Genomic DNA, 26725 nt, shown 5'->3' on the forward strand with positions numbered 1-26725 from the left:
TCTGGAACTTTGCTGGTGACTGTGACAGAGGAAAAGAGGATGTGGGGAGCCAGTGTACTGGCTCGTAAAGTTTTCCTCTGGACATTGTAGGTGAGGAAAGCGTGAAGTCTCCCAATCACCTTTCGTCCTTAACACAGATGGGATTTTAACCAAAAGGATGGATGTCTCTTTTACTTCCCATTTGGTGGGTGGTGAGTGATAACAGGGAAGGTTTATGTGGAATTTCCAGAGAAAAGAGTCATTTGTGACTCTTTGATGTTATATTAATCTAAGAAATTACCTGTATCTGATGGAATTTTATGAAATCTTGGCTCTTATGTGGCCCTCTATTTCAAGCAGCTTGAGCTTTTGGGAGACTGTGCTCGCTGTAAAACCTTATAGTGGTCTGTTTCACATGGTCTGGGGGCAGGAACAATCTTGTTCTTTCATAAGTTTTTAAATTCTTAAAACAATAAAAGAAGACTAAAGGCAGCTTTGAATCTCAATTTTGTCACCCTAGTGCATCCATGGTTTGTCTGTCTGTCTGTCTCTCTCTTTATCCACACGTATATGTTTGGCAGAGATGCCGTCAGATGAGAATACCATACCATGTGTATTTCACACAATTTTGGGTTAATGTTACATTACCCGTATTTTGTGTATTCCTTTATGGCCTTCGACATACTTACATTTAACAGTTGTAGACAGTGAGTATACCTGTCTGTATTGGTTTTCTGTTGCTGTATAACAGATTAGCACAGACCTGGCAGCTTAAGACAATGCATGATTATCTCAGAGTTCTGCAGGTCAGAAGCCTGAGCCTTGCCTGGGTTCTCTGTTCAGGGTATCACAAGGCTGAAATCAAGGTCCTCATAGGCTGAATTCTCATTTGGGGAAAAATCTGCTTGCCAACTCATTTATGCTGTTGGTTGAATTCTGTTCCTTGTGGTGGATATCAAGTCTGCATCTTTTTTGCTGAGTCTCTGCCAGGGGTTGCTCTCAACTTTTAGAGATCACCTGCCTTCGTTGTCATGTGACTTCTTCCATCTTCAAAGCCTATGGTGGAGAATTTCCTTGGCACCCAAACCCTCTTGCCCTTCAGATCTTCTTTACTAGGAAGAGCCCCATTTCTTTTTAGGGCTCATCTCATTAGGTGAAGTCTACTCATGAGAATTTCCCTTTCTTAAAGTCAGGACAGCCGTGTGACATACCCTGCTCACCACCCAAGAAATACAGGGCATTAACACCAGGGAGCCTGAGTGTAGAGATACACTCAGAATGTTGCCAACCCACCACCTCCTTTTACAGTTGTATTCACCTCTTACGGCTGCTGCAGCAAAGCCCTAAAGACAGGGTGTGGTAAAATGACAGATACATGCTCTCTCACAGTTCTGGAGGCTAGAAGTCTGAAGTCAAGGTGTTGGTGGGGCCGCACTCCTTCTGAAACCTGTACGAGAATCCTTCATTGCCTCTTCCCAGTATCTGGTGGTGTGCTGGCGATCTTTGCAATTCCCTGGCTTATAGACCTAACACTCCAGTCCTCCATCTTCAAATGGTGGTGTCCCTGTCTCACTACATCTTTAGGTTGCCATCTTCTTATAAGGACACCTATCATAGTGGATCAGGGCCCACTCTACTCCGGCATGACCATTCACCTTAACTACTTATACCTGCCAACAACCCTTTTCACAGTTAAGGCGAGGTACAGGGCACTAGGCCTTCAGAATAGCCTTTTTTTTTGGAGGGGGGGGATACAATTCAACTCATAACAATGTTCTTTAATTGTATTTTTATGTTGTTTCAAGATCCTGTATGATAGATAAACTTGTAATGGTCATTGTTGACTATGACATAGTTTCATTCTTCCTTGTTTCCTTATAGTATAGTTCTTGGAATGAGATCTCTGCACAGAATTCTTTTCCAATAGAGCAAGAAAGGACCCAGTTTCTTAAGATGACTATGTGCCAGGTACCGAGGTAGATCTGTGTCTGTATGTTTCATTATATCTTTCCAGATATTAGCAACATTTTATAAGTGAAGAAACTCTAGTGCAGAAAGCAACTTTGCTCAAGTGTGCATATATAGTGTATTTGTCAGTCAAGGACCAGCAAGGAAAATGCAAACTCTAGGTATTTGATACAGAAGGAATTTAATGTAGGGAATTGGTTATAGGGTGAGCCAGCTCAGAGATTAACAGTGACCAGAAGCTACTACCATTAGGGTGGATGGTCACAAGATGAAGATAGTGTTATTGGAGTTCAGGGTTCTGGGTTACTATAAAGAAGGTGGAATTCTTATAGAGACTCCAGCAGGAGCTACAGGAGCTCTTGCCTGAGTCAGCGGGAGGGGGAGAGAGAGAGAGAGATCCGTGAGTATGTATGGCCTGGAATATATGTATACATGCATTCCATATGTATGTATATATGTGCTCTGGACTCTCCTTTGCTTCTACCTCCAGTCTCCTCTGAGTGCGTCTAACTGGTCAAATCAGAAGCCAGGTGACAACAGGATCTTGGGAAACTTGTTCTTACCTTGTAGCCCTCCCCGCTGACCTCTCCCCTGTTACACAGAGCAGAGCCAGGTCACAGAATCTATCTATCTGAGAGTAAATGACCTAGGATCACCCTACTTAATAATAGTAAGAGTAGTGATAACAGCATGATCATATTAATAGCTACGATTTACTATATGTGTAGTATTACTATATGCCAGCCACTGTAGAAATTCTCAACTTACGTTTTCTCTTTTAATCCTCATGATAACTCTGTAAGTTAGGTACTACTAAACTTCTGTATTACTGTTGGGTAAACCAAGGCTCAGAGAGGTTAAACCCTTTGCCTAAAGTCATATGGGTAATAAGTGGAGTCTGAACTCCTGTCAAGTTCTGACTTCCCAATCATTGTTCAAATGCTGGTGGCATTGAATTAAAGCATTTGTATATTTAATGCATAACTAAAGGCAGGATAGGTATAAAGTGAGACTGTGAATATCAGGCTTGGTTCCCAGAAAACCCTTTGGCCGTGAACCCATGAGCTGACTGGGCCTCCAGTGAATTTGGAGCAACAACCACCTGTCACCCGCCATAGTTTATTCCCTGGTTGTGTCCCAGCCTTGAGTCTTCCAAGTGTCTGAGCAGGTTGGAAGAGTGAGTAGAGATAACAGAACCCCGGGTTACCATGAGGATTGCCTTGAATAAAGTAAGGTAATGAGAGAAGTGCTCTGTAAATCACAGAGTACCCTGCAAATGACAAGTGACACTATTATAACAGACCAAAGCCTTCGTTCTCACAGGGGCTTTGATTTGAACATTATCATTTTGGCTTTCATTTTGAATGTGATTTGAAATATGGCAGTCATTGAATAGGAAAGACATCTGGTTCAGTGCAGGAAAAAACTGACTAGCCAGTGTACAGACCTATTCTGTTCCAGCCTCTGTACTGGGCATTGCACACCTCTTCCCTTCAAAGAGCTTGCACCTAGTGTGGGAGGGTTACAAAGGGCAAACATGATTACAGTTCATCGTGACATGGGCCACGATCAGTGTATGTGCAGCATGGTCAAGTGATGGAGAGGAGGGAGGGTTTATTTACTCTATCCAGAGCCAGAGAAGGCTTCCTAAACTAGGCCTCGAGGAGGGAGGGGGAGAGGGGCTTTCCAGGTAACAGAGTCTGCACGTGGAAGGTACAAAGGCCTAGAATGGTATCTAGTGTGCCGTGGCGGAAGATAGATGGGGAAGTGGAGGTAGATTCAGCTGCAGAGCCTGATAATGGAGAGCATTCTGTATTGGGCCAAGGAAGCGGAGACTTTTTCCCCCCAGGTGTCAGTGCCCTCCATGTGCAGGATGCTATGTGAGTTACAGGAAACACCCTTGTGGTTGACTAGTTGAGTTTGTGACTCACTGTGGAGAGAGAATGCACACCATGAAGAGCCTTGGGGAGTCTCATTAAGAAGGTGTTAGAAGGACTTACTATAGGATTTGGGCTTTGGTTGGATAATTGGAGTGGAGGAGTGTCCAAGGGAGTGGGCATTTGCTCTAGACTGAAATCTGTCAGGAGGTGGGGATAGTTCTATCATCAGGCATTTGAATAAGTTTAATCCAGATGGAGGTAATACTATAGCAGGATGAAAGTGGTAATTGGTAGAGACGCCACCAGCCTTGCATGAGCCAGGAGAGGGTGCTGTGTGTTTTGTGGTTTGCATGGTGGCCTTGTTTTTGTCTTAGAAAAAATGATGAAGTGGTTTTGTTCTACCTCACTTCATCATGGTAGCAGAGAGCTGGTCTGTTTGGCTGTTGTGTGAGATTGTTTAGGCCAACCAGAGAACAAAAGGCCCTAGCTGGAAGTGTCGGGCAAACTTCCAGAAACCTGACGTCCTAGCTGATGGTAGCAGGCCAGTTCCCGGATATCAGGGACTGCCCCAGAGAGCAGGGCAGGTCGAGGTGTCATCTGCTTTTGCATAGCTCCTTCAGGAATGTGTGGTATCCCTAAGGTTGACTCTTGGATTCACTGGGGCCTTGGGTGAATTCTCTCCCCCTTTGAGATCATTATTCTCTCTAGTGAATGGAGGAATGATCTGTGAGCTTTCTCCCCTGAGAGCTGAGATCTCATGATTCTCTTTTTGAGAAATTGATGATTCCTGGGTCAGAGTGAGAAGAGCAGAGATAGGAGCATCACCTGGACCGTGAGGGCTCTGCATGGACCCACCGCACACAGCTCTGCCTGCACCCAAGACTACTCTTAGGTTGAGGTGGAGCAGTGGGTTTGGTGGTCATGTGTCATTTGTCTCTCAACTTGCATTCACCCCAGTCCTAGTAATAATTTTCCTCTTCCCTTCCCGTCCCTTCCCATCCCTTCCCATCCCTTCCCTTCCCTTCCTGTCCCTGCCCTCTGTTTCTGTTTTTGTTGTTTTCTTAATCAGTAAGGGAATTTATTGGTTTATGGAAATGAATGGTCAGAGAAGAGGTCTCACACACTTGCGGTGTGGGCTGATTAAAGGCTCAACCAGTGACTTCACGCATTCCAGCTTCTTGCTCTGTCTCTCCCTTTACTTTTATTTTTGGCTCGGCTTCCATCATGTACCCATTCTCTGGTCCCACATGGTTAGACAGCAGTGTTAATCCTACCTTTCTCTCTGGAAGGATGAACAGACTACTTCTGATGGTCGGTGGGCAGATTTGGGTCATGTGTCCATCCCCGAACCGTCCCTGAACTACAGAGGTGGACGCGTGGATAAGCTGATTGGTGTAAATTGCACTGAAAGATGAGTTCAGCTGGACTGAATCGGGGTCCACTCCTGGAGCTGATGGCGGGTCATATCACAAACTGTCTGGTCTGGCTGTGGGAAAGAGGTCTCCAAGAAAAATTCGGAGTAGTGCTTAACTGAAAGAATTGTGAATCCCAATTGAGAATCCAAAATAAAACTATAGGTTATCTTCCTCAGAGATGCCCAGGGAAGCATAAATTGTGGTTGAGATGCCATCAAGCTCCAGCACTGCCACTGTCTTTCCTAAGGGAGACTAAACTTCTTGTTGTCTCTTGGTCTCCATTCCCTGTGTTGTTTGATGGGGATAGAACGGTGCTCCCCCAGCTCTGTAGGGATGTGCATCGTTGTCTACTGTTAGAGGGCTGTGTGTTCATTGCAGGACACAGGGCAGTCATGCCAAGGGGAATGGAAGCCCTTTGCTCACCAAGACCCTGCGGACTGGATCTGTGGAGGGGCCACTGTGTTAGGGGGGCTCTTGTCAGATGAAAGGCCAAGAACACATTCAGGACTCTGGAAAAGATTGAGTGTTTACACCAGCCTCTTAAAGCTTCTCCAATGAGGTGTGACTTGCCTTCCTTGAGCCTTGGACTCTCTGCTTGTTCTTCATGGTTTGCGTTGATCCCTGGGGTTGGGAATGAGAACTACGCTCTGGGAAGATGAACAAACACCTTGTGAATCCAGCAACATGAATTCTCCCCAGACAGCTCAAGGAATAACTGCCAGAACAAGGCCACAAATAGTGGCAGGCATGGAAACTATGTTCAAGGTTCAGCAGCCCTCTAGAGGAGGGCAGGAGCGTCCTGGTCTGGGTGCGATGGGCTGTGACTGGTGGGTAAAGAATGGAAAGGGCAGATGTGGGAGGTTGGAGTTGGAGCACCTCTGGAAAGTGTGAGGTGGCTGACCAGGAAGTTCTGGGATTGGCGGAGGGGTTGTGGGGCTGCGGGGGAGGGTGGGTACCTCAGGGATGGGAAGCTGCACACACAGTTACATCCTTGCCACTTACTAGCTCAGTGGACCTGGGCATAGCTCTCTGAATCTCTACGTCCACATCTGTAACATGGGGAGAAAATACTCAGATGTTTCTGGCCTGGGCCCCTCATATCCTTTTCTGTGGACCCTGCATTCTCTGGTCTCTGCAGGGTTCTTCACTCCTATTCTGCCTTGATCTTTGTTCATACAGCTTCAGAGTCCGTGAATTCAACATGGCTGCCCCAGGGGTGACCGTGGCGCTTGCAGCTTTGTACCCCAAACCCCAGATCCACTTGTTCCTTCTGGGAAATCTCTTCTCCGCATTGGCTTTGTTCACTGAGCTCTGTGAGGGTGCTCAATGTTGTAGAGACTCAACCAATGAAGGGTAGTCTCGGAGCCTGGGATCTGGACTGAGTGGAGTCCTGCCATTACACACACCCCGACACTTTCCGAGTAACATCATTAAACATCCCACGGTAGCACCCATAGTGACTGACTAATCCAACATTGTGTGGGTTACTAATGCCTCCTGTTACAGCAGCAACCTTTCCTGCCTCATTCCTGTTCCGGTTTGGATAATTTACCTTGCAGCTCCAGGATTTTCTCCAGAATGGGCAGGGATGACTCACATTATTGCCCTAAAACCCCATGGAAATGTATCACCGCTCGCTTCCTTCCCAGTGTGATAAATCTGATTATAACTTGTAGACGGCCACTCGTGGCTGTGCAGCAGTTTAAAATGCACTGAAAGATTCATTCAGCTAAATCGAAGTTGTCAGGTGGATCGCCAGAGGGAATTCTTGTTGCAGACACAAGTTGTGTTACGTCTGCTGTAGCCTTGTGGCGGCTTTCAAATTGCTGTTAGGAAATAAATCCATTAATCAGTATGGACCGCCCCGACTCACTGTGCTAGGCTGTGGGCTCCTTGGAGGCACAGTGTATGTCTTAGTCCCTCACCTGCCTCTTAGCATCTGGTGTAATATGCCCTAGATAATTGATTCTTTTTTGTTTTTTCCATTATAACATTAAATTCTTAAAAACAAAAAATAGAATCCCCAGTTATCACAGATGAAAGTGGCCTCAGAGAGAACCTCTTCCAGTCCCTAGATGAGAGTCCTAAGGCCCAGAGAGGGAGAGTGGTATCTTCAAGGTCACACAGCAAGACTCCATGAGAGAGCTGGGCATGAACCCTGGCTCCCGATGCCCAGCCCAGGGCTCTGGTTCTCTTTTGTGCTTTTCTTGGCCACTCCTGTCGATGAAGGATGCTAGAAATTCCATTTGGACTTTATTCTACTGTTTTACAGTCTCTTCTGAGTAATAAGGTCGGCTTGTTTAATAAGTTCAGCTTCAAAGTAGGTCAGGGATTTTATTTCTGTGCATGGGCCATTAGCATTCTTAAGTGAGAACACATTTTTTTTTTTTTAACTGAGAAAATATCCTCTGTGTAGATGAGATGCTCCACGTCTGCCTATTTCCTAAGCTGTGTCAGATCCTTTTATACCACAAAACCTCTTTGAGGGGGGCCCCAGGCTTCTCAATGGAGGCTGAAGCCAGATGGGAGGGATGGGTAGGGGACCACGTGAAGTCTGAGCCAGAAGGGCAAGGTGATTGCCGAAGGCTTCTCAAGCTAGTAGTCACATTGAAGTGAGGTTTCTGGTTTGTTTTGTCAGAGTTAATTCTCTGAAGAACCCCAAATGCTAGTTGAGAGGATTGAGCACTATGTCCAGAAATCTCTCCAATCTCTTGTGACTCAAGTGCCTTCCCAGATCCGGTTACCCACTGGCCAAGCTGGTGGAAAGGAGTCGGGGCCTAGATGTTGCTGCTGCTGTTGCCAGGGAGAAGGATCGGGGCACGCCCAGGCGGGGTGCTGGGGAGTGGGGGGAAGGGTGACATGACACCTCCTCTATTTAGGGCTGCTCCTGAGGGTAATAGCAATTTTCTATTTCTAGCAATGACCTGAATTGTTTCATGAGCTCACTCCTTAGTCTGTTGCCTTTAACCTAAATGGGGCTGGTAACACAATAAAAGAAAAATGGTTTCTATTCAGAATTCCTGTTTGAGGCACCATTTTTGACACAGTGAAGGTTGTGGAAGCATGAGTGGCCATGTCCCTGCCTTGCAGTGACACGGTTGTAGGGAAGAAAGACACGGACATAAGCAGTGGGTAGTGTGGGCAATGGTGGGCTGCATAGGCCTCTGGCAGTGTTTTCCACACATCAGTCTATTCTGAGCCCCCTTCACACTGTTTTTTCCTTACCTATTCTCTTACTTAACACTTTTGCTTTTAAAAACGAGACACTTTCCTCGATCTTTCAAATGAGAATTCATAGCATGGTAGTCTCTATATTACTATAGAGAAAGGAAGTCTGTTAGGTTTCTAACACAAGCTAAAGTACATCTTCGCCTGTTAAACTAATTTATGGATCAGTGCCCACTGGTGTGCACCTGATTTAATCGCACGCATATCACTAGCATGTACTGCACTTTGGAACGTGTCAGGGAGGATTTCCAAAGCAAGTGAAGTGTCGGCAGGGCCTTGAAGGATGCAACTCTTTGAGCAAGTGCGTGATGACTGTGAATAATCATATATGTTTCTGTGTAAATACATGGGGTGTCTCAGTACACAAGTTTTTTGTGGGGGCATAGAGGAAGAGGTGATGTCTTGGTCCCTTGGGGTGGTGCTTTTTATTGCTCTTTAGGTAGTTTTCCAAGAAAACCTCGTGATACTGGCTTTTTCCACCGTCACTCCCTTTCATTGCTTGGATTATGTGCATTACCACTACATAATTGTGAGTCAGTTGTTGGCTTATTCTATGCAGGGCTCTCTGTAAGCATTAGAACTCCTCCCTGTGTCCCAAGCCAGGAAGAGACAGGTGAGGAAGGCCACTTACTCACCCGCCCATTCATTCATTCATTCATTCATTCATTCATTCATTCATTCATGTGTTTATTTACTGCTACCTCCAAGGCTAGGATTGGAGACATAGATACACATACATTACTAACTAAAGGGTAGGGTGGTTGAGGAATCATTCAGATGTTCTGCATATTATGATTGTTAAGGAAGGTATTGTGGTGAACAAAATGAATGATGTAGCCAATGGTTCTCAAACCTGGCTGCACATTGGAAAAGCTTGAGGTGTTAAAAAAAATGCCGATGCCTAAGTCTCACCCCAGAGATTCTGATTTGATTGGTAAAGGTTGGGAATTGGACATCAGGAGCTTTAGAAGTTGTCCACATGGTTCGAATACACAGCTGTGGGCGAGCCATGGGTGCAATCACAAAAGGTCATTTTTAAAGAATGGTACTTGGTGCTATGGAGGAAATGGGCATGGCAGAACCCAGGCTGTTTGACATTCAGGTATGAGTTCAGCCTAGCCCTCTCAAAGGGCTCCCCAGAGCTTCAAGCCCTGCAGAGTTTTAACAGTGGTCTTCCTGTTTCTTAGAGCGGCTCATTTCATGCTTCTTGTCTGCAAAGGAACTGGTTTCCTGTAGCTTTTGAATTGACTGTGAGACCCCCAAATATTCCCACATCAGCTTTCTGGGCAGAACCTCTGTGGTTTGGGGTCAATCTTGAGTACATCTTAACTGTTGGGAAACCTCATTGGGATTTCCAGTCAGGAACATATACAGTTACGTTTCCTTTCCTTGAGGGGAATCAAAACTACGAGAGGAAATTCATGGGCCAATTTTAAGAGGACATAAAGGCCTCCAAGCTGTGAAGTGTTCCATAGGAATGATGCCCTTTGAGATCAATTCTTTTTTAAAAAAATGTTAATACCTTGGGAGGATTGCTACATTAAACCTGTTTGTCCTTTAGTGTATGTGATTTTAATCAGATTGCTTTCCTGATTAAGATCTAGAAGAGGTTTTAGGCAAGACTTTTTTTAAAGCTTTGTTATTATATGTGTTTTTCTTCAATGAAAAATGATAGTAATTTCACTGGGACCATCAATGTGCCCCACTGAACAGGCCAAGGTATATCTTTGTAGCAGGGCAAGCTTTCAAATTCACTTCTCATTTTATTGCATGTATGAGTACAAAGGTGAGTTTAAAACATTTTCTTTCATTTTATATCACTACATTGAGAAATAAAGAGGCAGAGTTTAAGGCTAGGTTTTATTAGTAAATGGTTCTGTATGTGCTAGAACATTTGAATTTATGATACCTTGGTGTAGACCCCTCTGTCCTGCCCTGCAGTTGGAGCTGTGTTACACTGAGTCCCATCTATGCAAATATCCATCCCTATCTTGTGGACAGTTTCTTTACCAGGTATCTTTTTTCAAGTAATTAAAAATTAATGCCTTCATAGATATCACTATCATATAATACATGGAATAAATATACAAAGTGGCCATATGTTAATGCCCTTGTTTGCTTACCATTGCAAAGTAAAAAGCACTGGGCTTACCAAATGTTCAAACACGCCTTGAAGTGCATTAAAATGTCTCCTTTGAGGGCATTCTTTAGTAAAAGTAGGCTGTCCTTTTATTTTTATCTAAAGTAGATTCAGCCAAGTCTTCCCCAGTCTTCTGCCTGGTTTGTATGCTTTAATTTCAAAGGTGATTCTGAAACTGATCTTAAAGGAAGCTTGAAGCATGGTGTGTGTGCATTTGATTGTGCCTCTTTATATTAACTTGTTGCCAAGATGTTTCCCTTTTTAGTCACAAAAAATTCTTCGTCCAAATCTTTAATTGTTTATCTATGCTGGATTAGTCACATACTACTCCAAAGTGTAGTGGCTTAAACCAGCAAGGATTTATTGTCTCGCAGGCATGGGCTAGGGGATCATGGTGCAGTTTGATTGGGTGATTCTGGCTTGGGGGCTCTCACAGGCTGCAGTCATCCTAAGTCTAGTCTGAGGGAAGATCTCCCAAGTTCACTTATTCACTTGGCTGTTGGGCAGCCTTGAGAAGATCTTCTTAAAAGATCACTCACATGGCTGTTGGCCTCAGAGCCTCATTAGCTGTTGGCTGAAGATTTCATTTCTTTGGGAATGTGTGGCTCTCCGGAAAACAACTCAATAAGGTTGAGGGGGTGGGGAGGAAGAAAGGGAGAAAGGAGGAAGGAGAGGGAGGAAAGGGGAGGGAGGGGGAGGGAGGGGGGAGAGAAAGGAAATAGAGAGGGGAAGGGGAGAGAGGGGAGGAGAGGGAGGGAAGGGCAAGAGAGAAGGGGAGAAAGAGTGGAGAGATGGACAGGGAGAGAGGGAGAGGGAGAGGGCAAGGAAGGTGGTAGTCTTTTTGTAACCTAATCTCGGAAGTAACAGCGTCCCATCACTTTTGCTATCCTCCATTTGTTAGACGTGAACAAGAGGTCTAGCCCCATTTCAAAGGGTCAGGGTTAAACAAGAATGTAGATACCAGAAGAGTAAATCATTGGGGGCCATTTTAGAGACTGTCCACAGCAATTAGGGTCTCCAAACATCACCAAAAAGTGATGGGCATTTGCAGATACTGTCCAGGATTTTTCTGGCACAGGAAATACTGAGGTTTAGCTCTTTGTAGCTCTACAATAATAAAAGTAGCATATTAAGTGTCTAAGTATATCTTATACTTCCCAGATTGACAGCTGCTTAATAATGAATCACTGATTGAATTTGAGGTAATGCTACCATCTTCTTCTCTGTCAAGTCCAATAAAGGGATTCTGAAGGACAGCGCCATGCTGGATACATGCCTCTCAGGTTGTAGGCTCTGAATTTCACTGTCTTACATCTTTTTAATAGTTTTGAGCATATGCTTCCTGTTTCCCATTTTTAGGCAACTATCCATCATCCTGATTGAAAACATAATTTTAAAAGTATTATGCTTCTAAAAAATAAATGAAGAGTGCCACTAAAACTTGCAAAACAAAACACATTTTTTCAGTATTTCTGTGTTACTGAAAAATGCTCTATGGCAGGAAATAGAACCAAATATAGTTATGTGTTTGCCAACTGAATGTTTGATGGAACACAATTTTGTCAGCAACCTGAACTGATTTGTGAGTACTGATGAATTTGAGTAGAGTAAAAAGTAAAATATTAACACGGATTTGACACAGGAGGTGTGACTTACAACTGGGAAAATGGATAAATTGAACCTGGTCAAAATTAAAACTTTTGATCTGCGAAAGCCTGTGTGAAGAGAATGAAAAGACAAGCTACAGAGTGGGAGAAAATATCTGCAAACCACATACGTGACAAAAGACTAGTGTCTAGAATATACAAAGAGTTCTTAGAACTCAACAGCAGAACAGCAACAACAAGAAAACCAAACAGCAACCAACAGTTCAATTAGAAAATAGGTGAAAGTTAATGAGCAGACGTTTCACTGAAGAAGATATACAGACAGCAGATAAGCACATGAAAAGATGTTCAGTATCAGTAACCATTAGGGGAGTGCAAATCAAAACCACAATGATCTATCACAACATACCAGAATGGCTAAAACAAAATGGTAGCACCAAATTTTAGTGAGGATGCAGAGCCCAGACCACTCCTTCATTGATGGTGGGTGTGGTCATAAAGACCAACATGAGGGATCCCTGTGGTGGTGGAAACGTGCCATCTTCATTTTACCAGTGTCAGCATCCTGGTTGTGATATTGAATGATAGATTTTTTTTTCTTTTGATGAATGACAATTTTGTTTTACACTAAAGGCTGATGAAAAATCCTATTAAAGAAAATCCAACATCTCAATCAGAAAGGATAACTGTATTTATTAAATATCATTTAGGTCTTCTATAACACAACATGAAAACACCCAGCATGCATATTTAATATTGGTACAATGGATTCAAGACCAAGTGCACATGGTACAAGCATCAAGGCTAGATTACAAATTGTCATAGTCATAGTCGTCATCCCCATTCTCATTTTCTTTTCAATGCATTTGATGATTCCTTGGCAGCATTCTGTGATGGCCTCCATGTTAGTGGTTATAAGCATGTTTTTGGACCCAATTAATTATGGATTGATTAATCAGAACATTGTGAATCATGGACATTGCAGGAATTGATGCTTTTACAGTTGGGGGCTGTGAAGTGGGTGTATGTGCAGTAGACCTTTGCCCTGTGAGGGACATTGGAGTCCCTACTTTATTTGACACAGACGTGGTTTGTGGGGCTGGTGTGCCATGTGTGGGAGTACTTGGATTGCTATTATTCCCACAGAAGGAGATGCCTTTTTTTTTTTTTTTTTTTTTTTTTTGTAAACACTTAATTAAGTCTTTAGTTTGCAACAGTCAAGCAGAATATGTCAGATGGTAACCTAGGGCCTTGCTGTGGCTTGATTAATGGCAAAGGAGTTTGATTTCTTTGCCTTGCAATATCTAATAAAACATCTCTTGGGGGAGGATAGAGGTAAAAGCCTGATCAGCATTACACAGCATTGCCAATAGCGCATTATCTGCATCAACAGTAGCTTTCTTAGCATGGCTTGAATATAATTTTACATTGTCTAGAATTGTGGTCACCTAACAGAAGGCATACTCCAATGTCTGATTTCTAACTCTTGGCTCCTAGTCTGTAATCCCCACATCCTTCAGGATTTGTACCATCATCTGTGCATCCTTTGGCATCCTCTTGGGAAAAGCCATCTTGCCAGACTCCATGATAAGACTTCTTGAGCTAAATCACCCACATTAATGTATTTCAGTCCTGATCTGGATGCAAGTTCTTTGTCTGGCACGGGTTTTTCCAACCGCTGGTGTACCTGGGATTAGGATATTCGGAAGCAACATGGTCCTCACTCTTGCATGATAGTTTTGCACAAAGTTATCATTGGGGAAGTGGAGCAAAAGATACATAGGATCTATTATTTCTTAGAACTTGTGGAAATCTATAATTATCTCAAAATAGTTTTAATTAAAAAGAATTAACACTTATGTTCAAAGTGATAAGCTGAGTTCTCAGCCCGAACCAGTAGGGCCTTTCTGGGCAAGGATCAGCAGCCTTTCTTCTGAGGTAGAGTGCTCTGTTCAAGACCTCTTACACTGCTGGATTTCCTGATAATATCAAACTACCAATTCTTAAAGCCCCTCTCTACTCTCAAAATATTCTGCACTCCAAGCTTTAGTGAAACAAAACAAAATAGATTGCCTCAACTTTTGTGTTGACTCATTGATTCAGCGCATACTTAGGAAGCATTTATTGTGTGCTAAGGATCAAGGCAGTTGCTGTGAATAGGTAGAAATCTAGAAGTGGTCTCTGCCCTTGTGGTGTTTTCATTCTAGTGGAGAAGACCAGGAAGAACAGCCTCACAAATAAAACCAAAAGCATGTCTGAGAGCATGGGGGAAGTCAGGGAGGAAGTAAGTTTGAGCTGGGCTATGGAGAGTGAACTAGGTGAAGCACAGGGAAGAGGAGACAGTGTGGGCAAAGGCCCTGAGGTAGAAAGGATCACAACTCATTAGGCATATTTGAAAACAGATGTACGTGTCTCGAGCCTGTGCAGCGAGAGGGGCAGTGGCAGCAGACGAGGCTGAACAGACAGACGGGCCACTTCACTCATGGTGTTTGAGGCCACATAATGGAATGTAGTTGTTACCTTAGGAAGATAAGTTGGGCTACAGGGTGGAGAATAGATCTGAAAAGGGCAGAAGTAGAAGCAGGGTTAGAAAGGCTTATGCATATTGTACAAATGATTTAAAGCTCTTTCCTTTTTGTTGATTGAAACTTAGCATACGATATTGACTTTAATATATGAAAGTATGTTAAACTCGCTTTTGATTTTCATCATAATTTGAGATTCTTTGGGATTTTCTCCATACACAATCACATAGTCTATGAATAATGAAAGCTTTATTACTTCCTTTCCAATCCTTGTATCTCTTATGTCTTTTTCTTGCCCCATTGCAGTAGCTTGAACATCCAGTAAAATGGGGGAAATCAGGGGGAAAGCATTCAGTATTTTACTGTTGATTGTGATGTTTACTATGTTTTGATACTTGTTATCAGATTAAAGCACTTGCCCACTGTTCTTAGTTCGCTAAGAGTTTTATCGTGGATAGATGCTGACTTTCATCAGATGCTTCCTTGGCATCTCTTGAGATTCTTACTTGATTTTTATCTTTTAGTCTGTTAATACGATGAGTTATACTGATTAATTTTCTAATACTAAACTGATCTTGTAGTCTTGGAATAAACACAGTGTGGTCATGATCTATTACTCATTTTATGTATCACTGGATTTCGTTTGCTAATATAATGTATAGGATTCTTATCTCTGTTTATGAGAGATTGGACTGAAAGTTTCTTTTCTTGTGATATCCTTGTAAGGTCTTGGTGTGACTGTTATCATAGGCTCATAAAATGAGTTTGGAAGTATTCTGTGAAAGACTTTGTGTAAAGGTGGTATTCCTGTGGAACCATTTATGCATGTAAAAATTCAAGCTTATTTTACGTTCTGTCTTCAAGTTGAATTTTGTCCCAGGAAGGCATTCTATCTAAAAACTGTCACTTTGTAGATCCCCTCAGAGGTTGCTCTGTATTTCTTGGGGTTCCCTCTTGTCTGTGCTTAAGAAATACATGATTAAGATGTTCGAAATATCTAGAATAGTGCCTGAAATGTGATAACCAATAAATTTGCCCTCTTTCTCTCTGTGCATATTCTCTCCCTAACACAAAAATACCCACCTGTAGTGGCCTATGATGGGTCTCAACATGAAGCCACCAATTCTGTTATCAGAGCCCAGTGTCTGCCTGCCTGAGTCAGGATTGTGGCTTCTAGGGATGGTGATAGTGGCCCGTGGTCTAATGAGACCTTGCCATGTTCTGTTGCTCCAGAGTCCTTTCTCAAAGGGCTGCTGTTTAGGCCTGCTAATGCTAACTCTGTCTTTGCACTGGATATGGCAGAACATAGAAGTAGCCCTATGAGGGCCGGGGGTGGTGGGTTGGATGAAGCCACTTTTTCAGTTCCTTTCCATAAAGGGGGGCATTCACCTCTTCAACTCCCCCCACATGCTGAGCAGGCAGTTGTGGGTAAGTCTCTTCTTTTAATCCATCTGGATGCCTTTTCCTTGAGAGCAGTGAATGTTTGTAGTTACTTTAGCCATTTGGGTCACTTTGGTCATTTGGGCAGCTTAGAGAGGAATTGGGCATCTCCCCCTTCCCACCCTGCACACAGGGATGTTCGGAGGGGAGAAATTTGCAAAATAACAATATCTCTAAAGCCCCAGCTCCCTTCCTTTGCTCTCTCACTGTGGCTGGTAGCATAGCAACTGATGGAGCTGCCTGGACTCAGGTTGCCCTGATTTGCGTATTTCTTCCCTCCCTCCCTATCACCTCCTTTCCCTTTACTCCAGCTTTTCTCAGACGTGTTCTGTTAAGACGGCTGCCATGTTTTCCCCCTGGTGCTTGTTGAGTGTGGGTTGCCTGTCCCAGTGGGAGATTAGCAGCTCCCTCATGCATAAAGCTGAAATTGATTTCATCGCATGTGCTACATGAGCCCCAGATGCCCCAGTGCTGCTCAGATGCTCAGAGTGGAGATGGCAGGAGGCTTGAGAAATGGTGGAATGGCCTTATAATGGAGGGGGCTGTGGGATGGGGAGAAAGACAAGGTGGGAGGCCATAAGGGATGGGAGAGAGAGGGGAATAACTCACATTTATTCGGGGCCTGTCATGTTTCAGAGATTTGCATTTGGTATTCTCAAGGACCCAGTGATATATCTGTTACCCTGGTTTTACACATGAAGAAACTGAGGTTGAGGGGGAATTAATTAACTTGCCCAAAGTTGTAAAATTAAGAGAGAGGTTATAAGCCAAACTCTGTCTGTCTCACTGCCCATTGTAAGTGAAAATGAATACAAAAATGCAAAGGGATGGAGTCCAGAATATTGGGCCTTGTACACAGAAGCCATGTAGCGCTCTGGGATGCCGGGCAGGGAGCCTGAGGTAGATGGCACTAGTGTGGACCAGGCAGACATTATGGAGGTCAGAGCACGACTGTGGCTCCACAGGCATGCATGTGCCAGGACTCACCTGACCTGGTGAATCCTAGTCTTGTGCTAATACTGGTCCCATCCCCCTTGCTGCCTTTTTCAATCCAATCAGTGACCAAGTCCTGGCCAATCACCTAAATCTGTGTCTAGTCCTCTGCCTCTCCAGCCTCATGACCATTACCTAGGCCTAGACATCTATCATTTCTCTCTCAGCGATCGACATGATGTCCCCTGACTCTCATGTCTCTCCTTCAGACCCATTCTTCACCCTGCACTGAGGAGTTGTCCTGAAAGAACAGGTGCCCGTGTCACATCCCTGTTTACAAAGCCTCAGGATGAGGCCCAGGATCCTCAGGAAGACCCTTGCTTATCTGGTCCATGTTGACTTCTCCAGTTGCCTTTTTGCCATTCCCCCCCCCCCCCCCCCCCTATCTATGTTTCAGCAGGTGATGCTATTCTTCAACAACCCAGTCTCTCCTCATCTCAGTGAAGGCTCTTCCCTCCCAGGTGCCGATTAGTCTCTCTTCTTCTTTCATGACTTCATGATCTGATGTCTCCAGGAAGTGTTCCCTCATTTCCTTCATCTGATTCCCTCCTCCCAGTACTTCCCTAGGGCCACTGTAACTAATTACCACACACTCAATGGCATAAAACATGAAAATTCATTATCTTACAAATATGGAGCTCAGAAGTCAAATGGGTCAGCAGGGCTGCATTTCTTTGGGCTCCAGGGGAGAGACTGTTGCCTTGCTTTTTACAGTTTGTAGTGGCTACTTGGCATTCCTCGCTAGTGGCCCATTCCTCCGTGTTCAAAACTACCTGTTCAGCATCTTTCCACCCCTCTCTGACTCTGATTCTTCTGCCTTCCTCTTTCACCTATAAGGAGCCTTCTGATTACATTGGGCCCGCCTTGATATTCCAGGATACTCTCCCTGCTCAGGATCCTTAACATCATCACATCTTTGAAGATGTTTTTGCCCTGTAAAATTCTGGGGAGCAGGACGTGGACATCTTTATTTTTAATTTGTTTTTTTAATTTTTTAAGTTTATTTATTTTGAGAGACAGGGCAGAGGAGGGGCAGAGAGAGAGGGAGAGAGAGAGAATCTCAGGCAGGCTCTGTGCTGTCAGTGCAGAGCCCTATGTGGGGCTCGAACTCACAAACCATGAGATCATGCCTTGAGCTGAAACCAAGAGTCAGATGCTTAACCGACTGAGCCACCCAGCCCACCACCCTCCCCCCCCGCCCTGGACATGGACATCTTCTGAGGACCACTATGCTGTGTACCACACTCCTCTCTGTGTCATCAAGACCCTAGCCTGCCGCTGTCCAGCCTTTTTCACTTGATTCTGCAGTGTATTGATTCCTACATCTCTTTCCCTCCCTAGTCTCTTAGATTCCTCCAGGGTAGAGACAGTTGCTTTGACTCACTGTCTTCAGAACATAGAACCAGCCCTCAGTACTTGTTCACTGAACACAGAAAAAGCCTTATCTCCCTGGCTCTTATCTGCCCACCTCACTCTCCCCCTGGCTCTCATCTGCCCGCCCCACTCTCCAGCTGCCCTGGGTGTGGAGAACAGTGGGGCAGTTCAGTGCAAGTGTTAAACCCCCAGACCCGAGCGGGCCATCCCAGGTATCCCAGCGCTATCCCAGCTGCAGGACTTTGGGCAGCTTGCTCAACCTCTGTGCCTTTGTGTCCTCACATGCAGAGTGGAGATAATTATAATGTCTTCCTCTGTCAGTGAGGATCCGGGAGGGAAACCCCAAACCATGGTAGGTATTTCAGACAGACAGTTTTATTGAAGGGAATCACACACATGTTGGGAGATTGCCAGAGCAAATGTTGGGACACTAAGGTGGCCAGGAATTGCAGGAAGCATCTGTCACACCCGGGGCCATGGTAACACACGGGAATAGGAGTATGGAGCAAGGGCCCCACTGGGGAATGCTTGGTCCTCCGAGGAGGGAGGCCACAGACGGTACTGCATCTGTGGGGGCAGATGGGAGATTGCAGAGCATCTTCTTCCCTCTTCCACCTTCCTGGTCTCCACATACAGCCTCCCACTGGGAGCGCTGAGCCAAAGCTGGCAAGGGAATCCAAAATGCAGTTTGTAGAATCCCTGCCCCAGAATTGCAGAGCCAGTTACAATAGGGTGGCCTTGAAGCCAAAGGTCTGGGGGTAAGTAACTGGCACATACCTTTGGTTTCCTCATCTGTAAAATGGATACTATGATAGTACTTGCCTCAGAGTGTGATAGGAGGAATAAATGAGTTCATATGTGTAAATCCTGGGGTAGAGCTGGCACATGGTACTGAGAGAGCATTTGTCCCTTGTCCCATGGAATAATAATAGCTCTCTGCATCCCGCAGGTGTTACTGACTTGGATGTCTCTGGAACTCAGAGACCCAAACTGGCTAAGGCCCAAGTTTCTTCCACTCAATTCTCCATAGCCAGACTGCTGGGAAAGGGTGGGGCAGAGAGTCAAATGATGCCGGATCATGGACCTGTGCTGTTCTATGACAAAATGCTTCTGTGACATGGCCTCTAATTCTGAAGGTTTAGAATCTAGGCTCTCCTAGGCTCCTCCCTCGAGGAGATAGACTCTTGATTAGCAGTCAAGGAAAGAAAGGCTCTTCTGGAATGATTACTCTGTTCTTAATTTTGGGAAGTGGCCCAGCAAAGAGTAATCTCAAAAATATCAGTATGCTGGGGGAAAAAGAGGAGCAGGGCGCAGACAGAGTGTTACAGATCATGAAATCTCGCCTGGTGCTAAGTCGGTATTGAATTATGCATTTTTAAATGACTTCACTGGTTGCAACATGACTGTGTTAAGTAGACCGAGGCCAAGCTCTTAAATGTACTTGCTTGTGGAAATGTTGGCAGGAGTACATTCTGACATTACTGAGCCCCTCTTCATCCTGACACAAGAAAGGGAATGCATTTAATAGAATCTTTGTGTCTTTCTATGGGGGCCACAAAATGAGGGTACCAACTAAGTTTCCTCCCAACTTAGTGTCAACTAAGTGCACTTGCAATGTGCTGGGACTGTTTAAGACTACTGATTAGAATACCTGATGTTACCCTCATGGCAATCCACATGAGGGAGGTGTTGTTATCACCCCCATTTTACAGATGAGGAAACTGAGTCACAGAGAAGTAACTTGGCCTGGTTTTCATAATGCCTTACTTTGGATTTCTCCAAAACCAGACCCTGCAACAGCATTTTGCAAGTAGTTTATTTGGAAATGGAAGAGAACACTGGTAGAGGAGGAGAGTAAGTGAGGCAGGAAAGGAAGGAAGGCTTCCCCTAAAGGATGCATGAATGAGCTGGTAGTTCTGGGAGGTATTTGATGCTCATTCCCACTAGTGATCCCTTAAAAGACTGAAAAGGGGCACCTGGGTGGCTCAGTCAGTTGAGCATCTGACTTTGGCTCAGGTCACGGTCTCACAGTTCATGAGTTCAAGCCCCACATCGGGGTTGCTGCTGTGAGTACCGAGCCTGCTTGGGATTCATTCATATTCTCTCTCTCTCTCTCTCTCTCTCTCTCTCTCTCTCTCTCTCTCTCTCTCTCTCTCTCTCTCTCTCTCTCTCTCTCTCTCCTTCTTTCTCTGACCCCCCCCCCCACCTCCCAAAAATAAACAAACATCAAAAAAAAAAAAAAGACTGAGTAGAGCAGGCCCATTGTTCCACCAAGGATCAAAGAAACTGGGGTGTTTATCCACCTCCTCATATTCCTCATTGGGAAAGAGTTGTACCTGGGAGTGATAACACCCTGGCATGCCCAGTCTACCCTACAGTGGGGCCATCAAACTCTGGCAGCTGTAGAAAGCTACCAGCCAGGGAAATGCAGGTGCTGGAGGTAGGAAGTCATCAGCTCATGGTGGTATTATCCACCAAAACCACACGTGACCTCTAGATAAGTCAAGAGAACTTTGTCTGGGTGCCACCAGAATCAGCTGCATTTGGCTAAAAGGTAGCTGAGCCATAGAAAAAAGAATTGCCTAGAATCCTAAGAACTAGCAGTACTTTTGCCAGAAAAGGGAAGAGTAAATGTTCATGGATGGCCTTCCATGCTGGGGAGGTAAAACTGCTGGAGTATTGTGACTCCAGGATCAAGCCCACCATAGAGCAGGTGCTGTGATAGGATCTGGGGACATAGGCGAAAATGGCTTGGCCTGTGTCCTTGAGACAGATCCATCAGCGAATAGTCTGTGTGTGCTGTACAAATTTTGTGATGAATTTGTGCCCAGGGGCACTGAGGACCGTGTCAATTCCAGAGGATGCTGTTGGTGCCCGATCCCCAGGACGGTGCACCCTTCCCCTAGTGGCCATGGGTGCAGCTAAAGCCTCACAGTTGCCCCTTGTACTGGATTTAATATTGATTGTTCCCCCCAAATTCATGTTTTTCCTAGAGCCTCAGAACGTGTCCACATTTGGAAATAAGGAGGGTCTTTTCAGATGTAATTTATTAAGTTAAAATGAGGTCATACTAGAGTAGAGTGGGTGCTCATCCAGTAAGATTGGAGTCCATCAGAAAAGGGAAATCTGGACGTAGAGACACAGACACATGGAGAAGAAGGCCATGTGAAGACACAGACGGAAATTAGACTGACACATCTATAATCCAAGGAAGATTGAGGACTGCTAGCAAACACCAGAAGGTAGAAGAGGCAGGGAAGCATTCTGCCCTGGAGGCTTCAGAGGGAGCATGTCCCTGCTGGCACCTTGATTTCAGTCGTCTCACTTCTAGAACTATGAGAGCATAAATTTCTGTTGGTTTAAGCCACCCATTTTGTGGTACGTAGTTATAGAAGTCCTAGGAAATGACTGCACCCTTTGCAGGGTAACTGTTCTCAGCCACACAGGAGCTGCTTGGCTGACGTGCAGTGCCTGCACCCCCAGAGCAACCTGTATCTGGTTAATGACACAACGGTGCAAATGGCTGATGCCCTTGCCTCAGTGAGGGACAAGTGAGGTTGTGCACTTAATGCTCCAGAGCTCCAAACTACATCCATGTTTGGCTTCCTGACCTTTCCCATACCATGCCTCCTAAAAACTCCTCCAATCAATGACTTGCACAGAATCCTTGTCTCAAGCTTTGTTTCTTGGGACCCTGGGCTAACACAACCACAGAACACAGAGAACACAACTTTGAGGTGAGATCCAGGAAGGCATCCCAGAGGAGAGCTCTCTTGAAGGACAAGGGAAGGTGAGTCACCTGGAGAAGGGGGAAGAGCGAGAGACTATTTCAGAGAAATTCCATGTGTCCAAAAGATAAATCCTGTTAGTATCTGAATTCCCCCATCCTAAAGTTAGGATTTTGATTCATCCCAAGGTGGACTGAGGCCTTTCTTCAAGTGATCTTTTCTCTTAGGAAGGGCAAGCAGACATTGTATTTCTTGCATTTTTTAGGAAGAGTCTGAGAGTGTCTTTCTGTTGGCTGTGCAACTGTACCACAACGTAGCTGGCTCTAAAATTCTTGGGTCATGAAACATCCTCTTAAAACCCGTGTGCGTGTATTATGTTATGGTTGGGGACCTCTCCCTCTGCCCTCATCCTAAGGCTGCGTGGGCCCCAGTCCTGGCTTCTTGAATGACTAGGTGTTGGACATTGGGAAAGTTAATCTGCATCTCTTTCTTCTCTTAAGTAAAAAGTGAATCATACTAGTATCTACCCATAGAGTCACTATGAAGATTGTGAGTTATTCTAAGTCAGTAAGAAACAGTGACAGGTGCATAAAATTTTGTAGTTACATATTAGTTGCCACTGCAGTCATTTGGGATTATTACTACTATTTTCACCAGTTTCACCATTACATCACAGTATCTCGAATTGAAATGCTGAGGTCTGAGAACCAATTGTTTAGTCTTTTTTGTTTTGATGGAGATCTGTGTGTCTCTAGATGCTTGGGGGAACTTTTCTTTAGTCTTGTATTTCAACGTATTATCAGTTTGTGCTTAATTTTGAGTCTCATCATTGATTTTGCCAGGAGCCCACTATGTTCTTTATACTCTGTAAACTCAGTGCTCCATTTATTTCAAAGAAATTTTCTTTAGGTATGTCTTTGATTATTGTTCTGTTCCACATATTTGATGTCTTCTCCCCAGACACTTCCAATCCTTAGTGTGAATGTCCATCCACTATTTTCTGTGATATTCTCCTTCTTGTTCTTTTTTATCTCTTCATGGCAACTCCAAACTCTTATTTAGGGGAAACTTATAAAATGTTTTCTTTTGCATAAGACATCAAAAATTATTGACTGTATGTTAGGCTAGGGCACAGAGACTAATTCTGGTAGGCATGTTTTGGTAAATTAGTGCTATGTCTACTTGTGTCTTCTGCTCAGGGACCTCATGAGTCCATGCCATGGAAGGAGGAGGTGGGGTCTCTGGTTGACAAGACACAGGTTAGAGTCAGTGAACATATGCACATAGAATCCCTACAGTTCCTGGTGGAGACTTTAGATACTTTTCTAATTAGAACTGTAGAACCATCTTTCATTCTAAAGATGAAAACATTGAGAGTCTCAAAGATTGAGTGGTCTGTCCAGGGTCACAGAGCTGGTTAGTGGAAAGGCAGGTCAAAGAAGGATTTGGACCCTGATCTCCAGCTAGTCTCCCTTTTTCTTTTTGATCCTTAATTCATTATTGTATGAAACAGTGTTGCGTGCCAGTCAGTAGAATATCTAACAAGCATGATGCTTTGAGCATCCATTATGTGCCCTGTGGTCGTACAGCTGAGTAGTTATGAAGCAGAATTAAAAAGAAAAATGAGCCCGGTTTGATTAAAAGTAAAAGGAAAGATGTTCTAATCGGGAAAACTGGCATGTGCAAAAGTGTGGAGGTGGGAATAATAAAGTAGTATGAGGGTATGTGTGTATGTTGGTGGGTAGAATGGGGTGGGGGCATTCTTGCAGACTCTTCATGGGTCAGTCAATAGTGATGCAGTTAGGTGATCAGATAGGGGGCAGCGGGTGGTGGAAAGCATCAGAGGCCAGGTTATATCCACCTTAAATGTGTCGAGGGTCACTTTACGTCCTAGCAACATTCAGGTTTTCTCCAAAGGTTTGATTTCTGTCTGGAGCAGACAATGCATACGTACAAAGCTTGCTCTCTAGCTATTTGAAGTACTTTTGCTGTCTGTAGGAATTTCTGGGGAGCCAAATTGTTACAAGTGCTCACAGTGGGAAAAAGAAAGATAGAATTGGTCTAGAGATTGCTGCCTGAGGACAAGGCAGAATTATATTAAGGGGTCACCTCACCACCTACATGCTGAAGGAGAGCCTTGGCAGGTCCAGGGCAGTTGCTGCCCAGGACTTACATGTGGGTGGCTCACAGAGTCTTGTCCTTGAAGTGCTTTGATGCCTGGTTGGAAGGGGCCAGTTCAGTCTCCAAATTCAGCTCCCAGAAGGCCAGACTTTGTCCCTCTGGATTTGGTTCCAGACTTTGTCAGCAGAGAGTGTCACCAAATGTGAAAAACTTATTCCTAGCTATACAGTTGATGGTTCAGGATCAAGTAGATGGGGTTCATGGTTTCATATGTGAAAGCCTCATGGATGAGAACTGGTGTGTCCTGAAAAATAATAGGAATTCAAGCATCTGATGATGTTGATAGAATTATTTGCAGATAAACGATATGTGATTAGAGGCTCCTTCCTCCAGGTATTCTGGGGTTCATCTCTCGGTAAAATTTAGTGGCATTCTTCCCACCTGCTGGGCCACAGGCAAGCCATATTTTTGTTTCTTTATTTTCCTTAAACTTTTTAAAAACACATCATTGACATATAGCACAATACTGGAAGTGCAGTTTGATGAGTTATACAACCCTAGTCAAGATACAGAAATTTTTATTACCTTAGAAAGTTTTCTCAAGTTCCCTTCCAGGCAGTCACCTCAACCAGAGGGAACACTATTCTTATTATTTAATTACCCAAATCAGTCTGCAGTGCATTTCAACACTCCAGAAAGTTCTTTTATGCCTTATCCCAGTGAGTACCTGCTCCCACAGGTATGTAATTTGTTTATCACCATAGGTCAATGTTGCCTCTCCTTGAACTTTTCATATAAATGGAATCGTTATGCGTTCTTCTTTTCTCCTCCTTTTGCCTAACATAATTTTGGGATTCACTCATGCTGTGTGTCAGTAGTTCCTTTTTCCTTGCTGTACGGTATTCTGCTGTACGGATGCACATCATTTGGTTGATCCAGAAGCACGCACCTGGGCTCCTCCAGTTTCCTCCTCCTCAGCTTCTGAATTACCTTCTTATTACTTCTCTTTCTGGCAGTCCTCGAAGGAAAGCTAGAATTTGAGCTTCTGGCAGCCAGGATTGTGTCTGTTGTGTTTACCACTGAATCCTCAGCGCTCCGAACAGCATGTGACCGATAGCAGGTGTTCAGTGTTTGTAGGATGAGTGGATTAAGAGTGTTCTGAGCACCTAGTTTTAATTGCTTACCACTCTGAGCCTGTATGGTATCTTCCCAAACAACTCAGATCGACAGGACCCCTAAGACATTCTCTCTTTGCTTGCAAATATAACATGAATTTAAGGCCCAAGGGTTGTGAGCTTTGTCTCTGCAAGAGCTTCCCTCTGCACCAGGTTAGGTCCCTTCGTAGACCTCATTAACTGTCTCTACCACCCCCATCATGACCTTTCCCTTCCACTTTATTGGCATTGCTGCTTTAATTGACTGCCTTATGCTCTCGTTCCATGGGTCCAGAGAGCCTGCATTTCTCTCTACCGCTAAAGTCCCCATACCCAGCACTCTGTCTGGCACATGAGAAGCAGAGAGTACATACTGGTTGGGGTTTCTTTCACAGAGAGTTCTGTAAGGTTGTTCATCTCAAGACCATGACCTTGAGAAGAGAAGGATGCATTTGAAAACAAAGCCTCTGTTATATAATGCATGATTGTGTGCCCCCTGCCCTTTCCAAATTCACATGTTGAAGCCCTAACCCCTGATGTGATGGTATTAGGAAGGTGGAGGCCTTTGGGAGGTGATTAGGTTTAGATGAAGTCATGTAGGTAGAGCTCCCATTATGGGATTTGTGCCTTTGTAAGAGGAGGAAGAGACCAGCTCCTCTCCCTCTCCCTCTCCCTGTCCCTCTCACTCCACCATGGAAGGGCATAACAAGGAGATAATCTGCAAACCAAGAAGAGGGGTTCTCACCAGGAACTGAGTTATCTGGCACCTTGACCTTGGTCTTCGTAGCCTCCAGAGCTCTAAGAAATAAAGGCCTATTGTTTAAGCCACCCAGCCTTTGGTATTTTGTTATAGCAACACAAACTACTAAGGCAGCCTTCGTAGATTTCTAGTTAGGATATAGCATCTCATGGGTAAGGTCATGTCTTCATAAAATATTTTAGCCCAAATGTTGAATCTATTAATGTGTTAGGTGGGTCATGGCCATGAGGGACTTAGACATTTACTTCACATTATCCCATGGAAATCTTAGAATGTTTATTTTCACCCAGATGTTTGGGATGCTGGGAGCCTAGAAGCACTAGATCTGTGAAGTTTACACCAAGTTCCATTTCCTTACTGATTGTATTCCTGGCTTTAGCCCCTGCAACAAAGGGTGGCTTCAGGGTCTCAAA

General features: G+C 44.4%; 1 protein-coding gene and 1 pseudogene across 3 annotated transcripts in view; one reads left to right on the forward strand and one right to left on the reverse strand.

The window, feature by feature from the left end:
* The window catches only part of PTPRT (protein tyrosine phosphatase receptor type T), an 800956-nt gene that overhangs the window by 157167 nt on the left and 617064 nt on the right, over positions 1 to 26725 (forward strand). The window lies entirely within an intron of this gene.
* On the reverse strand, positions 13027 to 13803 carry LOC122215527 (annotated as a pseudogene).

The sequence above is a fragment of the Panthera leo genome, chromosome A3 (genome assembly GCF_018350215.1).
Source record: "Panthera leo isolate Ple1 chromosome A3, P.leo_Ple1_pat1.1, whole genome shotgun sequence".
NCBI classification, from domain to species: Eukaryota; Metazoa; Chordata; class Mammalia; order Carnivora; family Felidae; genus Panthera; species Panthera leo.